Source organism: Lissotriton helveticus, chromosome 2_1 (assembly GCF_964261635.1).
Source record: "Lissotriton helveticus chromosome 2_1, aLisHel1.1, whole genome shotgun sequence".
NCBI lineage: Eukaryota > Metazoa > Chordata > Amphibia > Caudata > Salamandridae > Lissotriton > Lissotriton helveticus.
Window position 1 is genome coordinate 1798148740 of NC_136059.1, and position 17771 is coordinate 1798166510.

A 17771-nucleotide genomic window follows, 5' to 3' on the forward strand; every position below is an offset into this window, starting at 1 on the left:
AAAGAAAAAGGAACATGGATTCTTACAATGCCAGCTGGGTTTTATAAATGTGGGTAGTGATCATGTTGTGTCTGTACAACAGGGAAATGAGACACACACATTTTATCAAAGTAAATCATATGAAATCAAAACTTCAGCATTTGTAGTATGATGTTTTACTCATATGTGATTATAAATATATCCTTTAAAGCCTATGTGTGATCAATGACTAGACATTTAAAAGCTAGATGGAGGGAACATTTAAGAGCCATCACCAACTGTGATGTTAAATATTTGATGGCTTTATTTTTTTAATTAATCATAGCTAAGAAGATCTGAAAAACATTAGTTTTCATGAATTTATTATGAGTGACTATATAGAAGAGGGGAGAAAAGCATATTACATTGACGTAAGATAGGGGCACTCTGGAATAGTAAACTCAGATATGTAGAAAAGGGGTTAAGCCAAGAGACAGAGATGCAGACGCTTATGTGCAATCGCTGACATTAAGGGGCCGATTAGGATGGAGGATTTTCCGCCTCCTCCGGGCCGGCGGAAGCCACCGCCGGCCCGGAGGAGGCGGAAAATCCTCTGCGGAGTCACCAAAGACCCACCGCAGCATTACGATGGCTGGTGGGTCTTGGTTTCTGTCCGCTGCTTTTCCGCCGCGGTCGGATTACAACCGCGGCAGACAAGCTCTCATTTGGCTGGCAGTGTCTATCAGACACCGCCAGCCAAATTAGGATGCATTAGTAAACATGCTTTTCCGCGGCGGTTTTTCCGCCGTGGAAAAGCATGTGTACTTTTGATTTTGGGGGCCCGTTGCGGGCCCCCAGGGTGTAGGCGGGTGGGGGGTGCACATGGGGGGTACCTATGGTACCCCCCAGTATTTACATGCACAAAGCGGCAGGCACCGCGCGGTGCCTGCCGCTTTGTGCATGTAAATGTAAAACATGCACTTTTAACATTGCGGCGGGTGCTGCTTGAAGCAGCACCCGCCGCAATGTTAAATATCCAGGATGTGACCGCCAGGGTGGCGGTCACATCCTAATTTGCACGGAGGGACCGCCGCAGCCCATGCGGACGGTCCCTCCACCTCTGGGATGGCGGACGGACGCAAGTCCGTCCGCCATCCTAATCGGCCCCTTAATGCGGAAATTAATTTAGAATGGAGATGCAGAAATATATTGGGATTTCAAATTGATCCTCTCATGGCTGATAAATAAATGGATATTGCATTGTATTCCTACTATTTCTAAGTGATTTATTTAAAAAGACAATTTTCCATTGTATTCTGCATTCTACGCTTACCTACTTACTTACTTACTTACCGTTAAGCCGGCTAGCATGTAGGGCAGCAACGAAGGTCCTCCGCTTCTTTCGGTCTTGAGCAAATTTTTGCACAGTGTCCCAGTAGTGGTCAAGGGTCTTCATTTCTGTTTCAACTGTTTGCCTCAGGTGTCCTTTGGCTTTCCTCCCTTCCGTTTGCCTTCTGGGGTTCAGTGGAGAGCTATTTTTGTGATGGAGTCTTGTTCTTCACCGATGGTGTTTCCTATGCATCTCCATTTTCTCCTCATAACAATGGAGCCCATTTTCTTTTGCTTCCATCTGGTGAGCAGTTCCTGGTTGGAGATGGTTTGCTGCCAAAAAAAGAGCAAGATTCTTCTCAGGTTACCGGTGTGGAAGGCTGGCATTTTGGTGATGTCCCTTTTCATCATCTACCATCATTCTGCTCAATGCAAGAGTGTGACCTCCATGTGTTTCTTTTTTGCTGCCCTCTTGTCTTCAATAGCTTTCCATGTGTAATGTCTTATCCATTCTTGCCTCTTCCTAGGCTTGGGCCCAAGGCGTTTGCCTCTGTTATTCACATTTACTGAAGAGACTTGTTCCCATTTCTTATTGAGATCATCTATCTACAGCTAGCTACGACTGATCGTCCGTGTCTGCCCAGAGTCACTTGTTAATTGCATACCATATAAGGCCACTGAAGCCCTGGTGATGGATTAGAGTATGCTTTGTGTAGGCCAGTTTAATGGGAAATAGAGTGCACGATTAGACCATTACCTGTGCCAAAACCAGCCTTGCTGAGCTGCTGGCAGGGGCTGCCCACACAAGAGACTGAGGTGTAGAGGTGGGCGAGCTAACAAATTAACAAGTAGAACCAATCCAAGGTTATGGATTGGTTCCAAGAGTCCATGCATGAACCCAGTCTTACAAATAGTTGCCATGCACATCATGCAGCAAACATCATGTAAAAACATGATAAAGGGCCTGATTTAGATCTTGGCGGGACTCCCGTCGTCCTTCCGTGGCGGCAGTTAAAAGTAGTCCATTAAGTAGACGGAGTCCCACCCACAGTATTTTGATGTATGCAGCGCACCTCTGACGGCGCAGTAGACTCCATTGCTGGCTAACAGTACTCCGTCAGACTGCCTGCTTTGCACTGAGCCGATTTAGGTTTCCTCGTTGTGCTGATATTGTCCTAGCGGCAGATTCCTGACAGATTAAGTCCCTGGTAGAGTAGACACTGATATATACCACTATTATAATGTGTCGCTACAAATATAAGCTGTGTTTGGTTAAAAAATATATGCAAGTATTGTCTCATGCCCCATAGCACACATACAATGCAAACACTATTGAATGCACAGTCACATGCACCACAAACACAACACCCACAACCACAACAATACAAATAAAAACATTCATTGTAAATACAGGTGTGCTTATTTTACCTTGATATGTAGTAAAATGAACACTATTGCATTGCACATGAAAACAAAATCATATGTAAGAGCAATGCAAAAATATATGAGGCTAAAGCAAATGTTAACATACGATTCATAGTGTCAAATAGCTTACCTTTGATCCCGACCACAATGGAGTTGATTAGCAATGTTGCCAAGTTGTAGCATCTCAGGAAGGACCTGGACAACAGGGTTCACGATGGAAACGGAAGTGGGAAACAGAAAAAAAAGGTACGTTTTTACTTCAAATCCGTCAACTCATGTACGGAGGTTTCCCCGCCACAGTTTCCCAGATGAAAAAGCACATTGTGATTAGCCCGGTGGTAATCCTGGCTGGACTTACTCCTACAGCTACTTTTGCCTATGACACCATTGACGCAGAATTGAATTACTTGAAGTGTTGGCAGCACTTGGACGGTCTTTCGTCCATGGACCCACCATCATCTAAATTGAGCGGGCGGACCGCCAAGTAGGCAGGTGGTGAAACCGTTGGAGAAGTGATGATGGGATCATTACTGCCAATATCTAAATCAGGCTTAAAGTCTCTTAAAAGTTCAAAAAAGTGTAGAATCACAGCATGTAGAGGTATTTATTAAAATTGACAGTTTTTAAACATGAACGTAGAAACATTTCTGCCACCCTGAAATGACGACTATGCCATTGGCGAACTAAGAGACAAGTCAGTTGTGATATGTACCCTAAATATCACCTACATCCTTATTATAGATGGCGCAACAGTGCATTCTGTTAAAGCAAACATAAGGTTTTTTGTACAGCACACGTTTTGAACTCACATATTTCAAGGTGCGGTCACGTTTGAAAATGAAGAAAAATCAGGCTCTGTGAAACAAAAAATATTTGCCCAAGATCATACACTTTGTGAGTTGGGCAGCCGAGATTAATTATAGGTTTTCTTGTTTGTATTCAAGGTTTTCTAAACTTGCATTGGGCTTTGTAGAAGGCCTCAAGCTGGGCCAGTGTCAGAAATCTGGATAAAGTTTTCAGTGAATTATACATCTTTATTGTTGCATGTTGTCTGGAGGATGGTGGAGCCTTGGGAATAGGCCGGCAGGACAGGAGGCCTGACTTACCCCACAAAGGAGGCATGTCCAGTCTTCCGGAGCATGCACAGCTAAAACATGGACAGTGTATTTGTTAACTGCATGTGACCTGATGTCACAGAATCATCGGAGCAGATGATTCTGATGAATGCAGGTCACATAGAGAAGGCTTGATCCGCCCTCCTACCTTCCATTCGAAGATCCTCCTCGACTTGATCCCTTAGAGGTTGACAGGTAGTGCCGGGCAGTACCGGGCAGAAATCGAGAGCAACCAGGGCAACCTTAGAAAGTGGCATTTGGAGAGCATTATAATTGGTGCTACCAGGAGGGCCTGAAGATCATCGAGCCAGTGCTGGAACCAGGTACGCACTGGCTTAGCCCAGCACATGTGCAAAGGTTGGCACTAATGCATAAGCCTCTGAAAAGTGCATGGATGACTAACCTAGGCTGAAGCGAGTGTCAGAGAGTGACAGCCAGACAGGCAGAAATAATTTTTGGTTGATACTGCAATCGATACAATAGTCATTAGAAAATTAGAACGTTGATATTGAAATAAATTGGGTGGGTGGTATCATTTTCCCCAAAGCAGGCAGCCGCCACTGCCGTAGACTGGTACTAGAAAACAATTTCATTAAATATTTAACCCTGGGCACCTTATTTTTATGTATCGTTGGGCATGTTTGGGAGTTGTTGTGCATGAGGAAAAGCTTATGCTGCACAACGTATTATTCAGGAACTACACAGAACCTGCGGTATAGACAGAGCATTGAGACACGCTTGGCAAATAACATAACGTGTATTTGTAAAGCGCACGTTCACCACTAAGAGTATCTTGGCACTGAATAACAGATGTTTGTTGTAACCCAACTCAAAGGTACTCATTTTATCGACCTCAGGTGGACGAAAGTCTGAGTGGACATGTCAGGATTTGAATCCGTGTCCATGAGGTCAAACACAGGCCCCTGCAGCAGACGGATTAGTCACCGAGCCACCAGACCCGGCTAATGGGGTTGCATAAGGAGAAAAAGGGTGGTATATGATAGTGTCTTGCAGCCATTAAAAAAACAGGAGTTTGGCAGTACATTGTGATACGCTTGGGACTTCATCCCTGCAATGCAAACCAATCAGGCAGAGAACCCTGTGCATGATACTATCCTTTTTTTTTTTCTGTAAAAGACAAGGGATCCCAAAGGTATGGCACTAGGGACCTTGGGCAGTAACGTTTTTCAAAAAACAATGGTCCCTAGTAGTTCAGGGATCTTGACAATTAATAGACACACGCTCAATGGTAAGTATGACCTTTGTCCAGCCGGACAGGATTTTTAATTTAAGTAAGTTGCTAAAATACACAAGAATTTTTTACACAGTGGGTACAACCAGTAACCCACAGGGGACAAGACAAAACAAGGGGATAGAGTTAGAGCGAACGAGGCGGTCTGTATACTAGTGAATCAGTGAACAGTCGGAAATACATTTCAAAGCATCATTGTAATCATTTTCTACTTTCTCTTATACATATGACGCTAGTATGTCGACGACGTTTCGATGCCTAGACAGAGATAATTATTTACAACAAGGGGTGGTGATGGACAGAGTCTCTGAATTAAGCAGAGTACTCTCACCCAGTCAAGAGATCAGGGCTAGATCCAACACCGTTTTTTAGCTCATTGCACCATCCCAGTTTCAGAACCTGGCTGTATGCAAATTAGTCTGTCCCTGGCCCAGTGCATCATGGGAACAGGGCAGACCAGACTACAAAAGCCAATTCTTACACTGGGAAGGAAACAAGCTTCCGGGGACCGGTTTCTGGCATTTCAGCCATCTTCGGCCCGGCTTGCTTGAATCCTGATGGTGCAATGAGCAAGGGACTCACATCTGAGTATACCCTTCCACGCTTAGGGTGGACAAAATTATTTACAACAAGGGGTGGTGATGGACAGAGTCTCTGAATTAAGCAGAGTACTCTCACCCAGTCAAGAGATCAGGGCTAGATCCAACACCGTTTTTTAGCTCATTGCACCATCCCAGTTTCAGAACCTGGCTGTATGCAAATTAGTCTGTCCCTGGCCCAGTGCATCTTGGGAACAGGGCAGACCAGACTACAAAAGCCAATTCTTACACTGGGAAGGAAACAAGCTTCCGGGGACCGGTTTCTGGCATTTCAGCCATCTTCGGCCCGGCTTGCTTGAATCCTGATGGTGCAATGAGCAAGGGACTGACATCTGAGTATACCCTTCCACGCTTAGGGTGGACAAAATTATTTACAACAAGGGGTGGTGATGGACAGAGTCTCTGAATTAAGCAGAGTACTCTCACCCAGTCAAGAGATCAGGGCTAGATCCAACACCGTTTTTTAGCTCATTGCACCATCCCAGTTTCAGAACCTGGCTGTATGCAAATTAGTCTGTCCCTGGCCCAGTGCATCATGGGAACAGGGCAGACCAGACTACAAAAGCCAATTCTTACACTGGGAAGGAAACAAGCTTCCGGGGACCGGTTTCTGGCATTTCAGCCATCTTCGGCCCGGCTTGCTTGAATCCTGATGGTGCAATGAGCAAGGGACTCACATCTGAGTATACCCTTCCACGCTTAGGGTGGACAAAATTATTTACAACAAGGGGTGGTGATGGACAGAGTCTCTGAATTAAGCAGAGTACTCTCACCCAGTCAAGAGATCAGGGCTAGATCCAACACCGTTTTTTAGCTCATTGCACCATCCCAGTTTCAGAACCTGGCTGTATGCAAATTAGTCTGTCCCTGGCCCAGTGCATCATGGGAACAGGGCAGACCAGACTACAAAAGCCAATTCTTACACTGGGAAGGAAACAAGCTTCCGGGGACCGGTTTCTGGCATCTCAGCCATCTTCGGCCCGGCTTGCTTGAATCCTGATGGTGCAATGAGCAAGGGACTCACATCTGAGTATACCCTTCCACGCTTAGGGTGGACAAAATTATTTACAACAAGGGGTGGTGATGGACAGAGTCTCTGAATTAAGCAGAGTACTCTCACCCAGTCAAGAGATCAGGGCTAGATCCAACACCGTTTTTTAGCTCATTGCACCATCCCAGTTTTAGAACCTGGCTGTATGCAAATTAGTGTGTCCCTGGCCCAGTGCATAATGGGAACAGGGCAGACCAGACTACAAAAGCCAATTCTTACACTGGGAAGGAAACAAGCTTCCGGGGGCCGGTTTCTGGCATTTCAGCCATCTTCGGCCCGGCTTGCTCGGTCCCTTGCTCACTGCTCCATCAGGATTCAAGCAAGCCGGGCCGACGACGCCTGGAATGGCAGAAACCGGTCCCCGGAAGCTTGTCTCCTTTCTGGTGAAGAATTGGCTTGGTAGTTTGGTCTGCCCTGTTCCCATGATGCACTGGGCCAGGGACAGACTAATTTGCATATAGCCAGGTTCTGAGCTGGGATGGGGCAGTGAGCTAAATAACGGTGATGGATCAAGCCCTGATCTTTGGACTGGGTAAGAGTGGTCTGCTTAATTCAGACACTCTGTTCATCACCACCCCCTTTTCTGAATCATTTTGTCCACCATAAGCGTGGAAGGGTATACTCAGACATGAGTCCCTTGCTCACTGCTCCATCAGATTCAAGCAAGCCGGGCCGACGACGCCTGGAATGGCAGAAACCGGTCCCCGGAAGCTTGTCTCCTTTCTGGTGAAGAATTGGCTTGGTAGTTTGGTCTGCCCTGTTCCCATGATGCACTGGGCCAGGGACAGACTAATTTGCATATAGCCAGGTTCTGAGCTGGGATGGGGCAGTGAGCTAAATAACGGTGATGGATCAAGCCCTGATCTTTGGACTGGGTAAGAGTGGTCTGCTTAATTCAGACACTCTGTTCATCACCACCCCCTTTTCTGAATCATTTTGTCCACCATAAGCGTGGAAGGGTATACTCAGACATGAGTCCCTTGCTCACTGCTCCATCAGGATTCAAGCAAGCCGGGCCGACGACGCCTGGAATGGCAGAAACCGGTCCCCGGAAGCTTGTCTCCTTTCTGGTGAAGAATTGGCTTGGTAGTTTGATCTGCCCTGTTCCCATGATGCACTGGGCCAGGGACAGACTAATTTGCATATAGCCAGGTTCTGAGCTGGGATGGGGCAGTGAGCTAAATAACGGTGATGGATCAAGCCCTGATCTTTGGACTGGGTAAGAGTGGTCTGCTTAATTCAGACACTCTGTTCATCACCACCCCCTTTTCTGAATCATTTTGTCCACCATAAGCGTGGAAGGGTATACTCAGACATGAGTCCCTTGCTCACTGCTCCATCAGGATTCAAGCAAGCCGGGCCGACGACGCCTAGAATGGCAGAAACCGGTCCCCGGAAGCTTGTCTCCTTTCTGGTGAAGAATTGGCTTGGTAGTTTGGTCTGCCCTGTTCCCATGATGCACTGGGCCAGGGACAGACTAATTTGCATATAGCCAGGTTCTGAGCTGGGATGGGGCAGTGAGCTAAATAACGGTGATGGATCAAGCCCTGATCTTTGGACTGGGTAAGAGTGGTCTGCTTAATTCAGACACTCTGTTCATCACCACCCCCTTTTCTGAATCATTTTGTCCACCATAAGCGTGGAAGGGTATACTCAGACATGAGTCCCTTGCTCACTGCTCCATCAGGATTCAAGCAAGCCGGGCCGACGACGCCTGGAATGGCAGAAACCGGTCCCCGGAAGCTTGTCTCCTTTCTGGTGAAGAATTGGCTTGGTAGTTTGGTCTGCCCTGTTCCCATGATGCACTGGGCCAGGGACAGACTAATTTGCATATAGCCAGGTTCTGAGCTGGGATGGGGCAGTGAGCTAAATAACGGTGATGGATCAAGCCCTGATCTTTGGACTGGGTAAGAGTGGTCTGCTTAATTCAGACACTCTGTTCATCACCACCCCCTTTTCTGAATCATAGACAGAGATAATTGGCATCATCTTCAGGACAAAAAATGATATGCTTGTCTTGAAAATGTTTCACAATTTGTTTTGGCCAGTTTTAGTCCAACCGCTATATATTTAGGGAAGGAGAGGTAACCAATGGCGTTGAGCGGGGTGCTCAATTGTCTGAGCAGGGTGCTCGGTTATTTGCCAAACATGGGCAAGGGAGCCTCTTCATAGGAGACCGGACCGATCGTATCTCATTCCTGGTTGGGTTGCACAATGGCAATTCAGGATTAAGATGGGCGGGGATCGCTGGCAGAGATACTATCCCGGCAGAGATATTGAAATGTGTCTTTTTGTGCATCCAGGATACCAATGTCACTGCTTTAGGCATATTATTTATTCAAGTTGAATGCTTGACTTTACACGCATGACCTTTCCATGCAGCCTTTATCACGCAGATGCATTTAACACACGTCTCCACCCTGCATGACTTGCTCACACATGGCGAATATATGTAAGGTAAACATATATATCTTTTAGTTTTTTTTAAATACTTGAGTTATATGTTTTCTGTGGGGTGACCTCCCCAAACCTCCATGTTTTTAATGTACTCTTAACCTCCATTTACCACTACCCAAACCTAAACACTAACAGTATCCTAACCTCCCTTTACCTCTACCCACCCCTTAATCCTAAAATTACCCTTACCTCCCTTTATCATTACTCACCCCTAAATCTTAAATGCACCCTTACCTCCCTTCAATACGTAATGCCCCATATATTACCCTTAGCTCTCTTTACTACTACTAGCAACTAAACCAGTTTTTTGAATAACATAATAACCATGGGGCATATTACCAACCAATAGAGATAATTTTTGTCTCTAACTTGTTTAGAGACAAAAATTATCGCCGCAAATCGGCGATTTTTATCGCAGATAAACCTTGCTATTAGCAAGGTTTATCGCAAATGCGATAAAAAACGGCCGCAATGCATGAATATCGCTGAAAAGTCAGCGATATTCATGCATTATCGAGCAAATGCTCTTAGCCATGTTATCCACCTCCCATTGGCTAACATGGCTACGAACTGCTCCTGGGCAAGTGTTAGCTTTTGGAGATATTCGCGCTTAGCGCGAATATCTCCAAAAGTTGGTAATAGGAGATAGCGATGTTAGCGACTGTTTTCAGTCGCTAACATCTTGGCACGCCCACTTTGCATGTCATTAGTGATAAATATCACTGACATGCAAAGCGGGGCCCAAGATGGTCACTATCTCCTATTAGCTGTCGCTAACTGGTGTTAGCGACAGCTTGGTAATAGGGAGATAATTTTATCTCCGCTTTCTTGGCTTTTAAAGCCAAAAAAGCGGAGATAAAGCCCCTTGATAATATGCCCCCATGTTATTAAAAAAATACTAATCAGTGTGGCAAAGGCGTACATGGAAAAAGCATTGCGTGGTAAAGGTTGCATTGTAAAGGCTGTTTGCATACATTGGACCCAGTGTCAAATCAACCATCACTACACAGAAGATTATTCCAGGCGGAGAATAGAAATGCAAAAGAAGAAAATAAATAGAGTGGATGATTATCTCTACTCAAGACAGATACATATTTCTGCAGCAAACAAGGTGCATTTCTGTGAGGTGTATGATTACAGCCACAGCCTCTATATCCATATAATCAAAAACCCACCAAGGATGGAATGTGGCCCTGACTGCATTTTTGCAGATACCTGGTGATCCATCTCAACTGCAGTCCCCATGCAGGAAGACTTTGAAGCAGCCTATGTGGAAATGGTTGGTGAAGTTATTTTCACTGGGGCGAATCAACTGACAGTGTTGAAGGACTGTTTAGGGTCATAAGGAACACACTACATTCAACATTTACAATCTCCAATATAGGTGTATTTAACATAGCTATAATGAAATTGTATGACAACTGTTGAAAGTGAAAGGAGAAGAATGAAGTTATAGAAAGACATACATTTTAGGAATGAGACAACAAGATGGAGAACCTCTGAACAGTTAAATGGTGGTGCTTAGAGCGATAGCAGCAAAATGTAATGTTGTTGTCTCTGAAAAAATGTTGTAAAACCAGTTGGTTCAAAGGATTAATAATAATATATTTTAGGAAAGGTAATCACATATATAAATGGTAATGCAGTGAGACTCAAAGAGAACCTTCTTCAGCCTATCAAGGAAGCTCCTTTATTGCAAAATAAACTTTTTTGCATTCTTTTTTAAAATTTGTGGAATTGTCTGCAAAATAGAAGCACATTTCTTGAGAAGCCAGTAGCTCTGCAAAAGCCGATCTGGAAATGAGAAAGATTGGCATGGAATACAAATTGGTAACATGATTTTGTGGCTTGTATGAAGTAGGTGAGGCACCCACCCTAAAACAGTAAGGGCATGACTACAAGTTTGGTAGTCCTGGAAGCGGCAGCCACACCAGTGTCCCGCTCTAGGACCACCAAACCCGACTGCTGCCTGCCCGCCAGATTACGAGTAATTTAGTTGTCTGGCAGGTAGGGGGCATGGCAGTTCTGCGGGGGTGCAGTTTAAAGGCTCATAGTGAGCCTTATAACTGCAATGTCGCAGGACAGCCAATGGATATTTGTGCATGACATGGACTGAGCAGACTTTGCTGTGCAGGGACAGGGGTGCATTCACACAGGGGGACACAACATGTGCCCCCCTGCATGCAGCCCAATGCAGAGAGACAACAGGAGAACCTGTACGGCCCCGTTGTTTCCCCCACCGTCAGCCTTTTAATGGCGGGCTGACCTCCATGAAAAGACTGGAGGTGGGGGATTCTTGTAATATGCATGGCTGTGCTGCAGTGGCATTGCCATGCATATTGCTTCCCCAGACTGCAGCGACACCACCAGCAATCGCATATCCCTGGGTGTTGCAGTAGTCTTATAACGCTCCGACCACTGTGCTCATAATATGGTGGTTGGACCTCTGGTTTGGCGGTCTCTGACCTCCACCACGGGTTTGGAAGTCTGATGAACCGCTGAACTCAGGCACCAAGACACCACTTGTCATACTGCTATATAAAACTTTATAAATAAATAAATGAATACATTATTGTAACAGACAGCAGCAACCATGAGTTAAATGCCATATTTTTGCTAAACAAAATTGTAGGACACTAATATGGTTATTTTTTATGCTTCTAGGGTAGTGAATGTATCAGAAGTAACTTCTTTTTTGTGAAATAGGAGACACTGGCCAGTTGGTGGATGATATCATTTTAGACAGAATGTGTTGGGGGCATATTTCATCATATGCATAGACCATAATCTGTTAGTTGCTTCTGTTTGTTGTGAAAGAGACTGGTCAGCCAATGATGTGGTTGCAAGAATGAATGTTCAAGGGGGAGTATGTGCAGGGAGATGGAAATGGAATAGTAGAATACTTGTTGAGTATGCTTGAAGTGTGAAAGATAGAGTTGATAACACATGGCATCGAACAAGTTTGTATTGTAGCGAGCATAGATGAAGTGATGGGGAATATAATAAAGGCTATGCGGTTGGGTCAGTTACAAGAAGATGAAGGTCTATGCACAGTAATGAGTACGTGGGGATTAGGTATCTTGGCAAAAAGTTGTTGAGTCAAGAGAAGGATGATTTCAGTACAGGGCAAGGAATATTGGAGCATGTTGTTTTATCATATGGGGAAGGACTAGTGGTAAGTTAAAGATTGCATAAAAGATGGGCATAGGCAATAAGTGTGGTAAAGCTGCAATTGAAGTAGACCTTTGGAGGCTGAGTTTGGAAAAGGAAGTTGAGTGTAACATATGCATGTGTAGTGCAGTTCCTTGGAGGGACAGAACAAAAGTGACCGGCAACCATCTTGTTTGGAAAGAACCAAAGCCAGATACACCCTGTTAGAAAATTGTTCTTGACATCCCTGATCCTTTTGGAAAACTCGGATTCAGTCCCAAAAATACTTTGATTGTATAGATCTCTACTCAAGTAGGCTAGCGGTAAAATTTGTACAACACATGAATCGCACATTTGTAATCGAATTTCTGGAGTTGTTTTTGTTATAGGACTTTTTCAATAACAGTAGTGATGCACAATGGTGTTCAGCTAGTGTCTAGAGAAATTAATGAGTCTTTGGCTTATCCAGACATTTATGTCATAGCCAACACCACTGCCAGTCATATTGCTATTTTCCTTCCATTTACATGGATGTTATGTTTTCATTGGACTAAGTAATTAGGGTACCGCTAGGAAACTTTTGTGCATGAATGGAGGAATAGGCCAAATCATTCCTATTTAATAGTAAGTTAGTTTAGGCGCCAGAGTAGAGTGCAACATGAAAGGAATCAGATTGCCTTAGACAACATATGTGGTACAGTGACATCCAATGATTCTGAAGGAGCTCTTTTCCCTGCATTAGAAAGAAGGTTCCCAACATGCATCGATCATCCCAGCCACGAACAGGTGTTGCATCGATCCTTCAGCTGCACTCCAGGTATGCGTGGGCTTTTTACGGCCTCACAGCAGGGCCTGCGTCAGAGTCAGAGCAGGGGTCTTGGACGCCGGAGACACTGTGCTCCGGACGCGGGCTGTGGGAATCTTGGAGTCACACAGTCATTATAGGACGTGAATATCGTCACAGGAATACCATTCAGACGCTAAATGATATTGAAAGGACATAACTTTGGAAGACCTAGGTAAATAAATATCATCAGCAAGTCAAAACTACTAAATGGGGCCAATGCTGAATATAGAACTACTAGAGATGGTTATTCATAACCCTAAAGAGATATCACTCTGTTATTTAGCATTTGGATTTTATCCTAAAAGAATAAAAAGGAGTCAGTGAATTATGGATTTTTAATAGATAATAAATACATTAAAAAAAATAGTATAACTAAATGCAAACCTATATATATATATTTTTTAGGATTCAAGGTATTTTACCACCTCTTGGTTTCACCAATCTACAGACCGTAGACATTAATGGGTAAGTCTAGCATCAACTCGGATATGAGACAAATGGTTAACCCAGTAGCGAGACAAAGATATCTAGTATTTGTTTGGATGTTTTTCTCTGGCAAAACAAACAGTTATCCCTAATATAGATGAATAACTGTGTACTTTTTTCAAAGTTGTCCTAGATCTTCCTTGATTGACAAATAGAAATACCATATAGGTTCTATTTTGGAATGTATAAGCTTTAGGTATGGTAATTTGGGGCCAATTGATATGCTAATCGTTGGAACCATATGGATAATTGGAATTCATTAAACTTAGCGATTATCCTTGTTCACCAGCTATACATATCCGATAACATTGTTTAGGTTATGTATTATCTTTTCATAATATAAAGAGCCTTTTGTAATCAAAGGTATGTTTAATTTGCTTCTAGCCCTGACGAAGTCCTTATGCTGTAAAGTAGGATGAAACACGTGTTGGCAAAGACAAAGAACAATATATTATGAAAATATGGAAGAATAGTACTGAGTGACTGAAAGAAAAAGAAGAAATAAGGAAGTGCTATTGGAAAATATTTGCACTATTTTTTACTGTTATTGAATCTAAGAGTATTGCTTGGTAGATTGATTCTTATATAAATTCCTAGTATTGCTCAGGAGGAGAATCTTTTTGTAATCACACAGTCAGGCGTTGGTTCTTCAGCTGCGGCAATGCATTACTTTTTCCACTGCACAGCAATCTTGCAGCAGGAAAAACAGACTCAGAAGGTCGTTGCATGGGCTTTATTCTTTTTGCAGCATATTTACCACCAAGGTCTCAGAACTGAAATTGCCACCACTTGTCAGGTCAGAACTCCCAGCAAATGATTCCAGGGGCTGCAGGTGAAGTCTTTGATTGTCCTGAGACTTCTTGATAGGAGGCATGCACACACAAGCCATTGGAGAATCTTCTTAAGCAGGATACAAAAGCAAAGTCCAGTCCTTTTTCTCTCCAAGGCAGAAGCAGAAACTGCAGGCCAATCTAGCAAAGCAACACAGAAAAGGGCCAGTACTCCTCCTGACAACCCTCCAGCTCTTGCTCTTGGCAGAGTCTCCTCTAGATCCAGACGTATTCTAAAAGTCTGGGTCTAAATACCTATATCCCTATGGCCTTTGAAGCATGCATACCTCAAAGGATAGTCTTTGTAGTGCACAGATGCTGCCTTGCCCTGTCTTGGCTCCAGAGAAGCTGCAAGGGGGTAGAGACAGCATTGTGAGAGGCCAGGCAAAGACCTATTCAGGTGTCAGTGACAGCTCCTCCCAACACTCCAACTCAGGAAGGGCCATCAGCCTGGTAAAGGGCAATCCGAATATGTAGGGCACACCTCATCTATCTGTGTGTGACTGTTAAGAATACATGCACAAACAGCCCAACTGTGAGTCTATACCAGACATTGACTCCACAGGCAGGCAGGGGCTCAGGATGGTAAAGCAGGAAAATGCCCACATTCTAACAGTTTGAAAAACAAAGGGAGTTACGCCCAAGGGACAAGGATTAGGCAGGGCTGTATTACTATGTTGAACAAATGGGTATAAGCCTATACCTCGAGTTTTTCAAACCATATTTAATTTCTGCTTCATAGCCAAACACATTCTCTTTATGTTTGTACCGGTATTTTTATTTATACCTTTTACTTATATCTTTAGTCTTTTTGATTTGTACATTTACACATGAAAAAATAGAATATTGTCCCTTCATATCAATATTAGAAACACTTCATAAAACATTTCATATTTACAAGGGATAAATCGTGCTATCAGGTCAACATGGCAGTTTAAAACTGCACTTGCAGTCACTCCAGTGGCGGGCCTGAGACAGGTGTGCAGGGTACTCATTTGAGTGGCACAATCAGTGCTGCAGGCCCACTAGTAGGATTTAAATTACAGGCCCTGGGCACACACAGTGCCCTTTAGTAGGGACTTATCAGTAAATCAAATACGCCAATCATGGATAACCAATCAAAATCACAATTTTAATAGAGAGTATATGCACTTTAGCACTGATCAGCAGCAGCCAAGTGCCCAGAGTCCTAAAGCCAACAAAAGCAGGTCATATAAAATAGGATAAAAAAAGGTTTAGGGATAGCCCTGCAAAAAGGGTCCAACACACTTGTTGATTCTTGGAGTCATATTTACAAGAAGTGAAACATCGATGCGTCAGATTTCTTGCACCTGCAGCAAATGCCCCAAGGCTTCACAGATGTGTCTGAAATTCTGACGCATCTTTTGGGGCTAAACTGATGCATTGATGGAGTTGGTCGTAAGCCCATTCGCCGCCCCGCCGCTGACCCTCCTTGCGGCTGCCTACTTATGATTATCCCACGCACGCGCAGCGGGCTCGCCGATTGTGCGCCGAAGGCGCGCCAAAGGCAAGCCCGTCTGCGCCCGTTCGCGCCTGGACCGCGCCCAGCACCAGGACCCCTGGCCCCCGATGGACCTACGACGCCGCCACCCTCATCGCACTCAAACCCGACCGAACAAGAACCTGCCACCGAGCCACCCCGAGACGCACCCTAGGACCCTTCACCTGTCAAGCCTGCAAGTTCACCTGCCTCCGGACCTTCACCACAGCTACCAAGCCGAGCACCAACAACAGCCACCTCAAGTGCATCCTGCTCAACACCCGCTCCATCCACAGACACGCCATCGAACTCTGGAACCTGCTCGACACAACCTCTCAGACGTCGCCTTCCTCACAGAAACCTGGATGGACGCCTCCTCAGCGCCCGACATCGCCATCGCCATCCCAGACGGATACAAGATCATCCGGAGAGACCGCGCCAACCAGACTGGAGGAGGCATCGCCATCGTACACAAGAACACCATCTGCATCACGACCGACTCCAACGACACCTTCACCGCCGCCGAATATCTCCACTTCCAGATACACACCGACCCAAAGACGACCCTCAGAGGCACCCTCGTCTACAGACCCCCTGGACCACGTACACAATTCAGCGAAGACATCACGGACTTCATCAGCCCGCAAGCCCTCCGCTCCACCGACTACATCCTCCTAGGGGACCTCAACTTCCACCTGGAGAACAACAAGGACCGCAACACCGCCGCCCTGCTGGACAACCTCGCCAACCTCGGACTCAAGCAACTGGTCAACACCCCCACCCACAACGCCGGCCACACGCTTGACCCCGTCTTCGCATCCAGCAAGCACATCACCTTCAGCCACTCCACTGGACTTCACTGGACCGACCAAAGCTGCGTCCACTTCAGCTTCAGAAGAACCACGACCCACCGCCACCCGCAACAGGTTCCTCACAGAAGCTGGAGCAAGATCACCGCAGAGCAACTCACCACCTCCCTCAGCCAAAACCCACGCGCCAGCACAACGAACCCCAACGAAGCAGCCCGCAACCTCACACAGTGGCTGACCGCCTGTGCCGACGACCTCGCAACACTAAAGAACCCTCCCAGCAGACCAAGAAGCAAGAAAGCCTCCTGGTTCACCGACGAACTCAAGGACTCCAAGAAGAACTGCCGCACACTCGAGAAAGCATGGCTCCTCAACCAGACCACAGACAACATGACCGCCCTCAAAGACGCCACCCGCAAGCACCACCAGCTTATCCAAACCACCAAGAAGAAATCACTGAAAGAACGACTTGACAACAACGCCCACGACAGCAAGGAACTCTTCAGCATCGTCAAGGAGTTCTCCAACCCCAGCACCGGCAACAACGACATCACTCCTTCACAAGATCTCTGCGACTCTCTCACCTTGTTCTTCCACCGCAAGATCGCCTACATCCACAACAGCTTCGACGCACCATCCACGCACCCAACCGTCGAACCAACGCCCCCCACCACCACCCTCCGCACCTGAACCACGGTGACCACCGAAGACACAGCCCGCACGATGAACACCATCCACTCCGGATCTTCAAAAAGGCCGACTTCATCATCGCACCCCAACTCCGGGACGTCATCAACACCTCCTTCCACACCGCCACCTTCCCGGAGAGCTGGAAGCATGCCGAGCTCAACGCCCTACTGAAGAAACCAACAGCGGACCCCACCGACCTCAAGAACTTCCGCCCCATCTCGCTCCTCCCTTTTCCTGCTAAAGTCATCGAGAAGACCGTCAACAGACAGCTT